The sequence below is a fragment of the Pelophylax lessonae genome (assembly GCF_965119305.1).
Source record: "Pelophylax lessonae genome assembly, chromosome: 2".
Classification (NCBI taxonomy): domain Eukaryota; kingdom Metazoa; phylum Chordata; class Amphibia; order Anura; family Ranidae; genus Pelophylax; species Pelophylax lessonae.
In genome coordinates, this window is record NC_138769.1 from 550751026 (window position 1) to 550768075 (window position 17050).

The 17050-nt window shown below is 44.3% G+C and overlaps 1 protein-coding gene across 1 annotated transcript in view; it reads left to right on the forward strand.

Moving 5' to 3' along the window:
* Positions 1–950: 950 nt before the first annotated feature.
* ACVRL1 (activin A receptor like type 1) overlaps positions 951–17050 on the forward strand; it is a 178713-nt gene continuing 162613 nt past the window's right edge. The window contains exon 1 of the mRNA XM_082245497.1: positions 951–1210. The gene's annotated coding sequence lies outside the window, so the exon portion shown is untranslated. The remainder of the gene's footprint in view (positions 1211–17050) is intronic.

Consider the following 17050-nt stretch of genomic DNA (forward strand, 5'->3'; position numbering starts at 1 on the left):
TGACTAAAAAACGCACCAAAAATGCAAATCGCGGGTGCGTTTTTACAGAAATTTCAATTTATTTCAATGTGAAACTGCGTTTTTGGTGTGCACCAAAAATGCAGCATGCAGGACTTTTCAAAACGCACCGCTCCCATAGCGCAGTGGTGTGAAATATCCCATAGGGAAACATTTCCCTTCAGGCCCTAAGGCTTTTTTTTTTTTTTTGCTTTATTTCTACCTGGTGATTTGGCCAATAACACAGTTCTTTGGATGTCTCAATTTTGGATGCTCATTTTTTACATTTTGTACTTGTTCTTTATATAAATGCAAGGAGGATTTTTATTTGCTTGGACACAACGCCTAATCTCACTATGGAGTGATTTAGTTGCATTGCCTAGCGTAATTAATCACCTCCATTGGCTAGAATGTGCAAGAAAGTTAATTGCAAATTTATGGACTTGCTATGTAATATTTTCCCACTGAAAGCATATTACTGTGTGCTAAATCTCACAAGATTAATTTTGCAGCTATTGTTTTATAATTTACTGCAATCACACAAAATAATTTTGCTGTAAAAAAAAAAGTCTGTTTTCTTAACTGCGTCGTTAAACATGCCTCTGTGTCTTATCCCTATCTTATCCCTAAATGTAGTTTTCTTCTGCATCAGCCGGTAAAGTGACAGTGGAATTGAAGTGTGATACATCTCATCTGTGTTTTGCAAAGCCTTTGGTGAACTTCTGAAATATGATAAATCTCAGAGTATACTAACCAAAGCCGCATGCATGCCACTTGTAATGCAGATCTCTCTTGAAACTGAGCATTGTGGGGATAAATGGCAGCTTCAGGACCTCTGTCACTTTTCATTATTCCATTTACTTTGAGCTTTCACATCAGTGGCTGGATTTCTGAAAAGGGAACTGTGTCATGTGTTGCATCCTGTATTTAACAAAAAAAAAAAAAAGACCAACAGGAAGTGCTGGGATTGGTAGCCAGAAAAAAAGACTGTTTTTAGAGAGAGGAAACTAAAGACATTAAAAAGGCATGACGCGGGTGTGCATAGTTATAATCAAAACCATAAGCAGGCACTGAAAGAAACTTCCAGCTGAAAGAGGAGGCTGATGGAAGGAGAGTCCTAGACGAAAGGGAAGGAGAAATACTCCTGAAGGGATGAATTAGGTGTTTTAATGGTCTGCCTCCAAATTCCATTCTCACCTGAAGCTCTGTGCAGGTAAAGTTGACTTAACATAAGACATTCTTTCTTTCGTTACATTCTGTAGAACATTCTGCCTTTCTGCTCTAGTCTGTACAGAAGACAGCTGCACTCTAAATTCAGTCTCGTCTTGATTTTAATGGGGGGAGTGATTAGACAGACATGATAACACACCGCCTGGAACTATCTGCTGGCTGCGTGGCTGGAGATCTCATAAATACTCCTATTCTATTGTGTACTTTCCTTTATTTATGCCAAGCTTCAAAGCAGTATGCTGGTTTGAATAAGGAATTAGAATATTATAGAAATAAATTTTTTTTTTTTTTTTAATTGGAACATCTTTTTCTATGTAGTAGAAATGGTTTTATCACTTTCTCTTCATCCCCAAAGGAGAACCCTTTGCTCTTAGTTGTTGGTCCAGGTCACTGGTCACCCTTTACAAGCTCTCTGACCTTCCACCTAAACTGTCAGCTGTGATAAGTTCTATAGTACATGACTTGATTGTAACAATATGTGATATTACAGTGGGCTTTTACAATAAAGCGTGGGAATGTGTGTCAATATATGTTGCTCAGTTACTGGTTTGTGTATCATTATTAGTCCAGAAATCAGCTTGTGACAGTTTGCTACCGCAGATCGACATCATTTAAAAGAGTCATTTGAAAATTAAACCAATAATAATATATGATAGTATAGTGGGATTTAACGAAAAAATGTGAGTATGTGTGGGTCAATATATATTCTTTATATTGTTATTGCTCAGTTACCAGTTTGTGTAACGTTGAGAGTCTACAAATCCGCTTGTGATAATTTGCTATCTCAGATAAACATAATTTTAAAATAGTATTTAGAAAACAAAATCATTAACAATATCTGATATTATGGTGGGATGTAACAATAAAGCATGAGTAGGTGTGGGTCAATATATATTCCTTATATTGGTGTTGCTCAGTTACCAGTTTTAGTACCATTGACAGTCCACAGATCAGCTGGTGCTTTTGCTATCACAGATAAACAATATAATATAAAACTAAGTTATTTGATTCTAATAATTTTATACTATTAACTTAATTGTAAATGAGTATGATTGTGGTTTCTTAATGAAAATTGAATAGGCTCAGACCCGACCATGTTAAAGGCAATCTTATTAGGTACCTACATCCCAGAAATAGATATGGAGAGAAAAGCGCAATGTGGGGCCAATAGCGGGATTTTAATGGTACCATCCTATGACTAATAGCACTACATAGAAAAATTAATCTTGTTTTTATAAAAGTAGAACATTCTTTATTACAAATATTTAATTAAAAACCATTTACATAAAGAAAGAAAACTTTCATTTTTCTATGTAGTACTATTAGTCATAGGACGGTACCATTAAAATCCCGCTATTGGCCCCACATTGCGCTTTTCTCTACATATCGGTTTCTTAATGAAGTCGCTGGTGAAGATCCACTACTTTATATAATCTGTCCGACTCAACTATGTTTTACTTACTTGTTACATAATACATACTGTATCTCCAGATTACAGACTAACTGATTTACAATTAGTACAATTTACAATTTCACAATATTTTCGTTTATATGTGACCAGTGATGGGATTGATAGCTGTCACTGAATGTAAACAAGTCTGTACCCCTTAAGAATACTTCACGCAGGTCCAGGGGTTAGGCCTGGCTGTTAATGTAAACTAAATTCCGGAATACTGGTAGAAAATTTTGCCAAATACATACAGTATAGAGACTGCCTGAACAACCAGTGAATATGAAATGTTTGCTTATACTCAATACAAGGCTTCCCAAATGGGTACATAAGATCAGTCTATATACATACAGGATGGTCGGTAAAGAACTTAACAATGTATTTCAACCATCCAGACACATTCCTACAAATTTAACTGTACTAACATTCAAATAGTACAGTGTAAAACATATGTATGAATATAAAACAAGCAAGTAAAAAGACTGACTGACTGTATAAAGTGCCAAGAAAGTATTTTTCTCTGGTCCCCAACCTAAAGGTCTTACAAAAAGGACCCCTGCAGACACTAATCTGTGTCCCTGTTGCCCTGTAACAATGCTGATTTCTAGCAGCCTTGTGTAATATACTGTATCTTCTGAAGCATGTCCCCAGTCTCCAAAAATCCTATAGCATGTTCACAGTCTCTTACAGTCTCCTGCAGCATGTCCACAGTCTCTTACCATCTCCTATATTATGTCCACAGTGTCTGACCATCCCTTGCAATATGTCCACAAACTCTGACCATCTGTTGTATCAGGTCTGCAATCTCTGACCATCTCTTGTATCATGTTTGCAGTCTCTGACCATACCTTGTATCATATCTGTAGGCTCTAACCATCTCTTGTATCATGTCTGCAATCTCTGACATCTCTTGTATCATGTCTGCAGTCTCTGACCATCTCTTGTGTCATGTCTGCAGTCTCTGACCATCTCTTGTATCATGTTTGCAGTCTCTGACCATCTCTTGTATCATGTTTGCAGTCTTTGACCATCTCTTGCATTTTGTCTGCAGTCTCTGACCATCTCTTGTATCATGTTTGCAATCTCTGACCATCTTCTGTATCATGCCCATAGTCTTTGACTATAACCTGTTGTACGTCTGATGTCTCTGATAATGAATATTCACTTGACATCACCCTTTTGCGATGTCGAGGGCCACACTTGAGGCCCCTTATCAAGAAAGTTAACCACCACTGGCGTATTCTCTAATAAAGCTCCCATAAGCTTGCCATTTATTCATAGCTAGCTCATTCCTGGGGGAGACCTTAGAACATCTGTAACTATCACAATTTGTATTTCTATCTTCTAGAGCTTTATTCCATTTTATTTTAAACCAGGCTGACTCACTTCAGTGCCAAGATCCTCAAATGTTCTAAGGATCTATTTAATAATAGAAAGCAGCTAAGGTGGCAGAAGGTGTAATTAACACCTAAAGTGTGTTACTATGCTTTTCTTTTTTTTTGTGTGTGTTGGTGTGCGTTGTGATAAAGCAGCCCATTCACTTTTTTTCATTTAATCGGACTAAACACAACACAAAAGGTGCCTCCACGTCTTTTGGGTAACATAGCTCACAGTAACGCATGCAAGAGCACATGCACGCTTTGTAGTGCCGATCAATATAATGACAATGAACATATGCAGCACGTTAGCATGCATTGTGGGTGAAAGCAGCCATATAATAAATATTCACAGGCCCATCCACACTGTTGTGGTCTGGTGAGTTACATTAGGGCAGAGCATTCAGGTTGAATGAGCTTGCAATGCTCCAGATCACACAAAAAACATGCCTTCAGTATATTTTGCATGATAGCACACCACAACACAATGTCCTTAAAGTTATATATTTACTGCCACTGTATACTATAAAAGCATAATATGAACCCATGAATGAAAGTCATCTGAAAACAGCACAGTATTTAAGATTTCTATATGTTTCAAAGTCCTGAGAGGATCATGTATATATGTGGTTTATTGCGTAGAATTGCAGTGGCAGAAAAGTGACACAGAAGTGTTATATGCATTGGGGTTGATTTACTAAAGGCAAATAGGCTGTTCACTTTGCAAGGGAATTTTCCCATAGCTTATTGAATGAGGTAAAGATCTGATGACTTCCATCATCCAGTCGTACCTGCAAAAATGATTTTCTCATTGCTTTAAAATGAATTCAGTTCCCCTTCCCTTTAGTTGCTTGTCACGAGGTGAAGGGTATGCATTACTTGTGTGTACAAAGCCTATGGGAATTGTTTAAGATTAGTAACTAAAGCTGGCCATGCGTTAGTAGAATTTGGTTTTAAATTTTAAGAATGTTTGTTTGATTTTCTAATTGTTAGCGGGGTCAAATCGTTTGTTTTCAACACGCAGTGAGCAGGATGGTTACTTTTTCTCAAACAAAGTTCGAACGGTGAATGTGGTTTTCATTCAGGAAAATCCATTCACTCCAAAATCAACATTTATCATTCAGGAAAGTCCATTCACTCCAAAATCAACATTTATCATAAAAATGATGAAATGCTTGCTTATAGCAATGTAATCCACTGCTATAAGCAATCGTAATGTGTAAAAAAACATTTTTTTTTGTATTGTCACCAGTCAGTGTCCCTGATCACCACCACACCAGTTATATGATGATGCTGTACTGCACTGCTGACAGAATGTAAAAAAAAAAAAAAAATGTGACTTTTCTTTAAATTTAATTATTTTCCAAAATATTATGACAACAAATTACAACTTCAAAAAACCCGCCGTGCCTCTTACTAAATACCTTGGACTGTCTACTTTCCAAAAAGGAGTCATTTTGGGGGGTGTTTGTACTGTCCAGGCATTTTAGGGCCTCATGAAATGATGAAATGAGATAGTACATCAGGACTGATCACTTTTCAGACATATACCATAGTTTTTGGACTCTACAACTTTCCTATAGACTAAATAATATACACTGATTTGGGTTATTTTCACCAAAGTAACATTTTGGCTTAAATTTATGAAGAACATCCCCGCACCTCTCTTTCCCCCTCCCCTTTTTTTTTTGCTTGTTTTTTTTGTTTTTGTTTTTTGTTCCGCCACTGGTAAGAGAACACTTGAATTGGAGAAAAGAAAACAGGAAAAGAAGAGGAAAATGGCATACTCAGTATTAAAGAAAACCCCTACTATTACATCACACAATGTAAATGGCCTTAATACCCCCGAAAAAAGGAGTAAATTACTATTTGAATAAAAAAAATATTATATATACTTCCAAGAAACTCACTTTAAGGGATCAGGAATACCAAAACGAACTAACCATTATTTTATTAAGGCATTCTATGCCACAAGCCCACATGATAAAACAAAAGAGGTGACAATTCTCTTAAGTAAAAATGCATCCTTCTCGGTGGAACACAAACTCATTGAACCAGAAGGCAGAAACCTATTCCTTAAAGGAAACATGAACGATAAACTGGTAACGTTGGCGAACGTTTACTTTCCAAATACAGCACATACCACTTTTTGCCAACATATAATAGATGTACTTAAAAGGTTTCGCCAATGGATGCATACTTTTGGGAGGAGATTTCAACATCCCGCTAAATCCAATCCAGGATGCTTTGTCAGGTAAAACCTGCATAGCTTTTAAAATCTTTAAAAAAAATAAAAGTCCTTCTAAAATCTCTCACTTTGATTGACACGTGGGGAGTAAAACACCCAACACAAAAAGACTTCACATTCTATTCTGCACCACATAAACGCTACACCAGAATTGATTATTTCTTCATCACTCAGAGAGACTTACCTGAGCTTGACAGAGCCGAAATAGGATTATTCTCTTTCTCGGATCATGCCCCAATCTCTATATCACTTAGAAACACTAAAAACCACACAAAAAAATGTAACTGGAGATTAAATGCCTCACTTCTAATAGACCCTGCTATCCAAACCCAGATTCAAAATTCACTCTTGGAATACTTCCAGACAAATAATACTACTAATGTTTCACCCATGATGACCATATGGGAAGCTCACAAAAGTGTGATAAGAGGGGATTTAATTAAATGGGGAGCAAGGAAAAGAAGAGAAAAATAAAAATCCATCAATGACCTTCTACTGAAAATAGCAAACCTTGATTCGCTACATAAACAATCTCTAGCACAAAAAAACAGAACAAGAGCTAATAGAATGTAGAACAACACTCAAACATTTAATGGATTCCAAACAATTGCAGGGAACATTCACTGTATTCATAATACAGCAGGTAAACCCATCCATGACACTGACAAAATAGCAGATCTCTTTCATAACTATTACACTAAATTGTATAATATCCCCGTACAAAACAAACCCATAAATCCTATTGGAAATAGATAACAAATAATCATGGAGTATTTATAACAATGTAAAATGCCATCCCACCCTTGGGAAGAACCAGGAAAAATAAATTTATGAAGAACATTTATTTATTTGCAAATTATAACAGAAACAAAGAAAAAACATATTTTCTCTTACGTCCTCCGACAGTCGCCGCCTCTTCATATTCGTCACATATGGGGTATTAGACTTTGCTCCGAAGGAGTAGCTAGGCAACAGAATATGTTAACAATAAAGCTTTAACATATCCCACCCTCAAGGGGTGGTCCCCTCAGTCAATACCCTCCTACTTCCTGCAACCATATCTCAGTTTTAATGTCTAGCTTGTCAGGAGTGGCTGGCTCTCTCTGTGCTGGGACTTTTTGTCCCAGACTCTTTCTTCTTTTTAATATTTTGTTTGAGTTTTCTCTCTACCTTTACTTAGCTGTTATTTTTGTCAGCATTAGTTAGTTCTTCGGACGAAGAGGATCATGCGGACTGGGTCTCGGGCTGATCCCCCTGGTCGCAGGTCGTGGGTCAGTGGCTTCCCAGTCTGCCATCGAGCGTTCAGCCAGGTAACGCTCCTGGCACAGTGAACGACCCATCCCTGTTCGGTGCAGGGATGATTGGTGAGGTGGCTACCTCACCGGACGCTGTGCGGTTTCTTAACCTCCATTTTGTGCGTCTTGAATTGCGACTCTCCCTGCCTCATGTGCAGCGGCTTGTTCGCCTGTGCGGGTTCCCCACGCCATGTGAGGTAAGTGTATTTATGTGGGGACCTGTCTGTCTGGGGGGGTCTCAGTCTGGGACTGTGTAACCTGCCTTTAATCACACTGCTTGTCTCCCTATCTCTCGGCTGCATGCTGTGGGCTGCAAGGGGGGGGGGGGGGAGCTGTATGACACTGTGTGTGTCAGGCTGGGCAGTGTGAGGAGCTGTGTGCTGTGGGGCATGTTTTTTCTTGGCATGTTTGGGCATATACAGCGATCGCTGCGGCGATCTAACATGTATCCTTATATTGGGATGTACTGTGTGTGTTTTTTTATGCACTGTGGAGCGGCGTTTTCGGCGCCAAACGACGCCATTTTACCGGCGCCCGCTCCGGCCGCATGGTTTACATGCACGGCGGCCATTTTCTTGTAGCCTCCATAGGCTTACATAGAGCGCCCTGGCAGCATCACTTCCTCTCTCCTGGAACACCGATCGAGGCAGCAGCAGCAGCGGGGTCTCCTCAGGTTTTATCCTTCTGTTCTTGTTATCCATTGCCTGTACTCAGTTTGTATATTCCCTGTGGGGGTCTCATTGTGCCTGAGTGTGGTGCGGTGGGCTGCGCTTGCCGCGCTTGCTAAAAGGGGGCAGTTAACCCTTGGTTGTCTGGCATTACAGGGGCAATGGATTCTCAGGAGGGCAAGTTTCCTACAGTATTGGTGGAAAGCCAGGGGACCGCTGTTTCCCCCCCAGGGGGGGATTTAGCCACTATTGTGGCTGGCCTTGCTGCCCAGGTGCAAATGCTGGTGGCTGCTCAATCTACTAAACGGCCCAGAGTTGCTCTGTCCTCTGATTCTGAGGGTGAAGGTGATGGGGCTGTTCTGGCAGGGACCCCCCTATCGGGGTCCCGCTCCTCTCTTGATCTAGTGGGGTCTGAGGTAGAGGCTGAAGTTGAGGGGGTTGATAATTCTCCCCCTGGCTCGCCTGAAGAGCTTGCAATCATGGATGAGTTGATTGCTTCCATTAAGCAGACGCTACGTTTGCAGGACGAAGTGTGTCCCCCCGCTGCTTTGGCGGCTTATGGGACGCAGAGAAAACGCAGGACGCCGCAGGTTTTTCCCTGCAATGCTGATTTTCAGCGCGCTGTTAAGGATCAATGGCGCGATCTGCGCAAGCCTTTTGCGGTACCAAGTAAATTCAAGCTGCGTTATCCTTTCTCGCCTGCCACTGATGAACGGTGGTGTGTGCCTCCGCCAGTGGATCATGCAATTGCGGTTTTGAATAAAGCCACTGCGATTCCTGCAGAGGGTTCCCCTGTTTTCCGTGATGCCACGGATAGGAGACTGGAGTCTCTTGCCCGTCATACTTATTCTGTTACGGGCTCTATGCTTAAGGCTCTGTTTGCTTCTCTCATGGCGGCCCAGGCGATCGCAAGTTGGACGCAGATGCTTAGGCGCGTCCTAGTGGCCGATTCGGCCTCGGCGGCGACCCTGGATATGGTGGATCAGATCCACCAGGGTGTCATGTATCTGTGTGATGCGGACCTGGACCTGATTCCGTTAGCTGCACGTGTGCACAGCGTGGCGGTGTTGTCTCGCCGCCTGGTTTGGTTGAAATGTTGGTCGGTGGACCAATCTTCACGTAAGACCTTAGCCAATCTACCTTATGATGGGTCTCGCCTTTTTGGGGAGTCCCTGGATGTGTTGATTAAGGGGATCACCGGGGGTAAGAGCACTCTCTTGCCCCATTTCCCCAAGGCTAAGGGGGCTTCTGGGAAGAAGCATGCAAATTTTCGGCCCCCTCAGGGGTCCTTTCGTGCCTTTCGGCCGCACTACAAGGGCAAACCGTTCAAAGGCCAAGGCTCTCAGAAGAAGCCCTGGTCTGGGAAACAGAAGTCCGGCCAATCCGGACCTGCTGCCCATAACAGTTCGGCCTGAAGGGGCGCCCTCATCCAGTTTTGGGGTGGGGGGACGCTTGCTCGGTTTTCTTCAGCCCTGGTTGGCCCGTGTGCGGGACAGATGGGTTCTGGAAATCGTTCGATCTGGTTACAAGATCGAGTTTCTCTCTCGGCCGGAGAGCAGATTTTTTCCCTCAAATCTTCAACTGTCTCCAGAGCGCCTGCGGGATCTGCACCTGGCGGTGCGGGACCTGAGGGCTCAGGGAGTGGTGGTTCCAGTGCCTCATCGGGACAGATTTCGGGGGTTTTATTCCAATCTGTTCACCGTGCCCAGGAAGGAGGGCAAGGTTCGTCCGATTCTGGACTTGAAGGCTCTGAACCGTTCTGTGCGGGTTCGCAAGTTCCGCATGGAATCCCTGCGCTCGGTGGTGGCTGCCCTGGTTCCGGGGGAATTCATGGCCTCCATCGATTTGAAGGATGCGTACCTTCACATCCCCATATTCGTGGGTCATCAGAGATACCTTCGATTTGCCATTGCGGAGGATCACTACCAGTTCGTGGCGTTGCCCTTTGGTCTCGCCTCGGCTCCGCGGGTCTTCACCAAGGTGCTTGCACCGGTTCTGGCATTATTGAGGGCCCAGGGCATTTCTGTCCTGGGGTATCTGGACGACATTCTGGTTCGGTCTGCGACCAGACAGGGTCTGGAGAAGGACCTGTCTGTCACAATGCAAACTCTGCAGGAGTTTGGTTGGACGATAAATGTTCCAAAGTCGACACTGAGTCCGTCGGTTCGTCTCCCCTATCTGGGAATGATACTGGACTCGGTGCAGGCGAAGGTCTTCCTGCCGGAAGACAAACTCGGGACTCTTCAGGAGGAAGTCAGGTCCCTCAGGGACGTTCCACACTCGTCTCTGCGGACGTGTATGAGATGTCTGGGATTGATGGTCTCGGCCTTCGAGGCGATTCCTTTCGCGCAGTTTCACACGCGGGGTCTCCAAGCGGAGATCCTGTCCAAGTGGGACGGGCGACCTCAATCTCTGGATCTTCAGATCTCGTTGAGTCATCGCACCAGGGAAAACCTTCTGTGGTGGCTCCAGTCCCCGTTGGTGTCCGGGGGCAAGTCGTTTCGTCCGATCTCGTGGACGATAGTCACCACGGATGCCAGCCTGTCGGGCTGGGGTGGTGTTCTGGGCGTTCTGTCCGCCCAGGGGACCTGGTCGGAGGGGGAGTCTTCCCTCCCGATCAACATTCTGGAATTGCGTGCGATAAGGCTCTGTCTTCATCGCTGGACGGACCGGCTGCAGGGCTGCCCGGTTCGGGTGCAGACGGACAATGCCACGGCGGTGGCCTACATCAACCACCAAGGGGGCACCAGGAGTGCCCGAGCGGCTCGAGAAGTGGCCGACATTCTGTCTTGGGCCGAGTCTCATGTCCCGGCGATAACGGCGGTTCACATTCCGGGAGTGGAGAACTGGCAGGCGGACTATCTGAGTCGCCAGACCCTGGATCAGGGGGAATGGTCTCTCCACCCGGCTGTCTTCCAGATGTTGTGCGCGAAGTGGGGTCTTCCAGATGTGGACCTGTTCGCGTCTCGTCTCAACTACAAGGTGAAGAGGTTCGTGGCAAGGACGCGCGACCCTCGGGCAGACGCGTCGGACGCGTTAGTGGCCCCGTGGCATCAGTACAGGCTGATGTACGCGTTTCCACCGATTCAGTTGCTGTCCAGGTTCCTTCGCAGGTTACACTCGGAACGCAGCACGGTGATTCTTGTGGCACCGGACTGGCCTCGCCGGTCCTGGTACGCAGACCTCGTGAATCTGGCGGTCGACGCCCCTTGGCGTCTGCCTCTTCGAGACGATCTACTGTCTCAAGGACCGATTTACCATCCTGCTTTACAGTCGCTGGCTTTGACGGCCTGGCTGTTGAGACCGAGGTCCTGAAGGAGAAGGGTCTCTCTCCAGAGGTCGTTCATACTTTGATCAACGCGAGGAAGTCTTCCTCGGGGAAGGTTTATTACCGTACTTGGAAGGCCTATTTTGCCTGGTGTGAGTCCAGGGGGTTTTCACCCCGCACGTACTCGGTTTCCCGTGTGCTGTCTTTCCTTCAGACGGGTGTCGATCAGCGTTTGGCGCTGGCTACGATAAAGGGTCAGGTGTCTGCGCTGGCCGTTCTGTTTCAACGTCCCGTGGCTTCCAACTCCTTGGTTGGCACTTTTATTCAGGGTGTGCGGCATCTGGTTCCTCCTAGGAGGGATCCTTTGCCCCCTTGGGACTTGAATCTCGTTCTATCTGTGTTACAACGTGCTCCTTTTGAACAGATCAGGGAGATCTCGTTGTCTATGTTGTCCAAAAAGGTCGCCTTTTTGGTGGCGATCACTTCGGCTCGCAGAGTGTCGGAACTGGCGGCTTTGTCCTGCAAGTCTCCGTACCTGGTTGTTCATTTGGATAAGGTGGTCTTGCGACCTAATCCTTCTTTTCTGCCGAAACGAGTTTCGGAATTCCATCTTAATGAGGATATTGTTTTGCCTTCGTTGTGCACGAAGCCTAAACATCCAAAGGAGGTGAGATTGCACTCTCTGGATGTTGTTCGGGCGATAAGGGTTTACCTTAAATCGACTGAGTCTTTTCGTAGGACGGACTCCTTGTTTGTTCTTCCAGAGGGTCCTCGGAAGGGCATGGCGGCTTCGGCCTCTACCATCGCCAAATGGATCAGGCAGACCATTGAACAGGCCTATGCTTTGCAGGGGAAGGTTCCCCCTGTACCTGTGAAGGCGCACTCTACTAGATCTCTGAGTACGTCTTGGGCCTGCCGTCATGGGGCTTCTATAGCCCAGGTGTGTAAGGCGGCGACTTGGTCGACCGTGCACACTTTCACAAAATTCTACAAAGTAGATGTTCAGGCATCGGCGGATGCTTCCTTTGGCCGCAAGGTTCTTAGTGCGGCTGTTCCATAGGGTCCCTTGTTGGGGACTCCTGGCTGTTGGGATAGTTTTTTGTATCCCCTGGTTTTTTTGTCTTTTCCTGGGTTGTTGCTCCTGTTGAGCACTTATTTTTGCTGTTGCCCAGCTGGTTTCCTTCCTTTGGTAAGGTTCCTTTCTTTGATGTGGAGACTGCGTTGCCTTTCGGCGCGGATGCGTTTCCCACCCCTCATGTTTGCACTGCTTTGGGACGTCCCCATATGTGACGAATATGAAGAGGCGGCGACTGTCGGAGGACGTAAGAGAAAACGGAATTTTTGTAAAATCTTACCTGTAAAATTCCTTTCTCTGAGTCCTCCGACAGTCGCCGCCCCCGCCCCTCTTTTGGGGTTTGAATGTATACTCTACTGCTATTCCACTAAAACTGAGATATGGTTGCAGGAAGTAGGAGGGTATTGACTGAGGGGACCACCCCTTGAGGGTGGGATATGTTAAAGCTTTATTGTTAACATATTCTGTTGCCTAGCTACTCCTTCGGAGCAAAGTCTAATACCCCATATGTGACGAATATGAAGAGGCGGCGACTGTCGGAGGACTCAGAGAAAGGAATTTTACAGGTAAGATTTTACAAAAATTCCGTTTTTTTTTTCTTCAAAATTTTCAGACTTTTGTATTTATTTAGCAAAAAATAAAAAAAACTCAGTGGTGATTAACCACTTTAAGACCGGAGGATTTTCCTGCTTAATGACCAGGCCACTTTTTTCAACTTGGCACTGCACAAATGTAACTGACAATTGCGTGGTCATGCAACGCTGTACCCAAATTAAATTTATGTCCTTTTTTTTCCACAAACAGAGCTTTCTTTTGGTGGTATTTGATCACCTCTGCGCTTTTTATTTTTTGCGATATTAATAAAAAATAGCGTAAATTTTGTGAAAAATTGACATTTTTTACTTTGACAGTTAAAAAATATCCAATATATTAAATTTTTGTCATATATTTAGGTCAAAATGTATTTAGCTACATGTCTTTGACAAAAAAATTCTCATTGAGCGTATTTTTAACCACTTTAAGACTGGAAGATTTTACCCCCTTCCTGACCAGGCCATATTTTGCAATTCAGCACTGCGATACTTTAATGGACGATTGCGCGGTCGTGCGATGCTGTACCCAAATAAAATTTACATCCTTTTTTTCCCCACAAATAGAGCTTTCTTTTGGTGGTATTTGGTCACCTGTGTGATTTTTAATTTTTGAAAAAAAGAGCGACAATTTTGAAAAAAAATCAATATTTTCACATTCTGATATATAACATTCCCCCAAAAAAATTTACAAATCTACATTTTTTAACATTTTAGGCCAATTTGTTTTCTGCTACATATTTTTGGTAAAAAAATTTGCAAAAAAACCTATTTTGATTGATTTGAGCAAAAGTTACTAACTACGGGAAAGATTTGTCATTTTTATTGTTTTTTTTGTTTTTACTAGTAATGGCGGCGATTTGCGATTTTTTTGCGGCACTGCTACATTGCGGCGGACAGATCGGACCCCTAACTGACATTTTTGACACTTTTGGGGGGACCAGTGACATTACTACAGTAATCAGTGCTAAAAATATGCACTGTTATGCTGAATCCTGTGATCTGTCCCTGCCTGTCACAGAAAAGATCCGCCCGCTTTGTTTACACAAGCGAGCGGATTTTCTCAGTCTTTCCCCGACGATCGGGGAAGAGAGACGGTGATCACTGTCTCTCCTCCCCTGGCCCAACTCCCGCTGTGTCTAAACAAAGCGGGAGCCAGCCTCTGGCGGCGTGTGCGCGCCGCAGAGCCAGCAGGGAATCTACGTCACTAGACCCAGGGCTGCCACCTTGCTGCAGTAGCAGCAAAGTGAGCAGTCCGGAAGTGGTTAAATACCACCAAAAGAAAGCCCTAGTTGTGTGAACAAAATAATAAAAATGTAGTTTGGGTACAGTGTTACATGACCCACGCAATTGTCATTCAAAGTGCGACAGCGCTAAAAGCTGAAAATAGGCCTGGGCAGGAAGGGGATAAAAGTGCCATGTATTGAAGTGGTTAAAGTCCACTAGTTTATGGCCATCTTAACCCAGTTTAAAAGAACACCAATATTTTTTCCTCATTATATCTTTATAAAGATAAAAACCTGCTTAAGGGACACTTCATTGTATGAGAATACATACGTTTATATTTCACATCTAGCTTCCTTTACATGGTGGCTTATACTTATCACAAATATTTTATTTTTATTCATTTTGTTTAAATATAAAATGAAAGTACAGGTATATTTTTCTTTGGATCACAACAATTTACTGAGAATCTATGAGAATTATTAGTATAACAAGATATTAAAGCTGGGTATACACGTATCAAAAGTCTAATGACTGGCTTCTCCTGAACAGTCCTGCTATAAAACCAGCAATCAATTAGCCACTGCAGTTAATTGCTGCAGCGCTGATCAGTTTGTTCTGACAGTGGGGGAGCCACCGTGTCTTCTGAGAGCAAGGGAGATTCCTGCATCCATGTTGCTTGTGTAGATGAGGGAATCTGTAAGGTTTTTTTTTTGTTAAAACCACTTGTTGAATGAGAAAAAAAAAAAAATCACAGTGTATATCCAACTTTCCTGACAGACTCCATGGCAGCCTACGTGTGGGTTAGTCCCGCCTCCTCCTACCTCATAGGACCCTACTCCCATAAATTTCACTCTGCCCCAGAGACCATGTTCATTTTTTGTCCTCCTCCTGTTGGATGGATATCAAGTCTTACCTCATGAAGATTTTCGGTCTATTTCCTGGTGATTTACACGATCGATTCCAGGCCGAATTCCTGAAGAGTCCAGTACGCCCTAGCTACTAGCGGGGTAGGACACGGGTGTGCAATCCCATGCATTGGAGAAGCATAAAGCCTGGCCACTGGCGGGCAAGCTGAATACGGCCAATCGTCCTAGCTACTAGCGGGAGGCCCATTAATACACCCCGAATCGATGCACTGGAGGTTTTCGTGTCCCAGGTCAGACCGTGGTTCGGAGCGTGCTTGGTAACGTATGGCAGCCATTTTTTTGTATATGTATTTTGTCTTGCGGTGTTTTGGAACGCAGGTGCGTTTCATCTTGCGGCCCCGGCTCTTCCTGTGTCCCAGCGCAGCTTCTGGGTCACCGCTGGGTGTCTGGGGGCGGTGCCGGCGCAGTGGAGTGGCTCACACATGCGCACGGATGCTGTCTGTCACGGGGGGCGGTGACGTCATCATCTGGTGGCAGATTTAAAACTGCTGTCACAGTGGATCACATTGGGATTATACTGCGGGCATATGCGGCGGCTTCCCTGTGTTTGATCGTTCTCTGCTAGTGGTAAGCTTAATCCTGCTGGATGTCTGTGTGCAGTTTGTGTATGCAGCACTTCCTTATTCCTGTGTTTATTAGTCTTCCTGTTAAGAGCAGTATGGATACTTCACCGCCCCCCAGTGGCCAACCCTTACTCTACAGGTAAGAGTGGTATTATTTTTACCTATCCCTGTACGGTTCGGATTTTGGGCAGTAGGGGTAATTTTTCCATTCTCTCTTAGCCCTTCTAGGTCTGATAAACAAACTAAAGCACGCGAAGATAAGGACCTTACTAGGTCACAACGTCATCACACATCTCCTGGCACTAGTCGCCACAAGTCTTCTACCAAACATCACAGGGAAGGCTCCACGGTTGCATCAGCACAAAGACACCCTGATAGAAGATCTTGCTGGGGTTGTGCAGCACATGTTTCTGATGGCAAATCAATATGCGATGCATGTTTTGCCCATGCCTCTAGTGAAAGGGGGAATGATAACCATCAGGTGGAATCCCTGGTTAGACGGGTGGTCCAAGAATCCATACATAACCTGGAGGTTGACAGCACCTGTAGCCCCTCGGCTGGTATGGCAGACATCCCTGTTAGGGATAGCCTCAGTACTCACGGCCCTTCTCAGCAGAGCATTTTCGGCTTCAACTCCTCGGATAGTGACGACGAATCGGATACTCCTGGCACAGGCTTTGATTTTGCCTTGGTCCCTACCCTGGTTAAGGCAGTAAAGGGAGCCCTAAAGTGGGAGGACCCAGTAAAGTCACCATCTAAACAAAGAAGGTACTTCAAGCACCTAAAGAAAGAGCGCCATAACTTTCCCTTTTTAGGTGAACTTGGTGAAATTATCTCGGATGAGTGGGGATGTGCAGAGAGGAAAAATTCTCTGGTATCCAAAGTTTCCAGGATGTACCCATTCAAGAGTGAGGATGTGAAGCACCTGGAGTCAGCGCCCCTAGTGGACGCCGCCCTCATGAGATTAGCGAGGCACGTCACTCTTCCACTCAAAGACACAGATTCTTTTAAAGATGGGCTGGAAAGAAGAATCAACACTGACCTTAAGAAGATTTATGTGTCTGCTGGAATGGCTTGTAAGCCAGCCCTAGCCATTGCGGCTTTATCCAAGGCCATGGAGGCCTGGACAATAGAGGT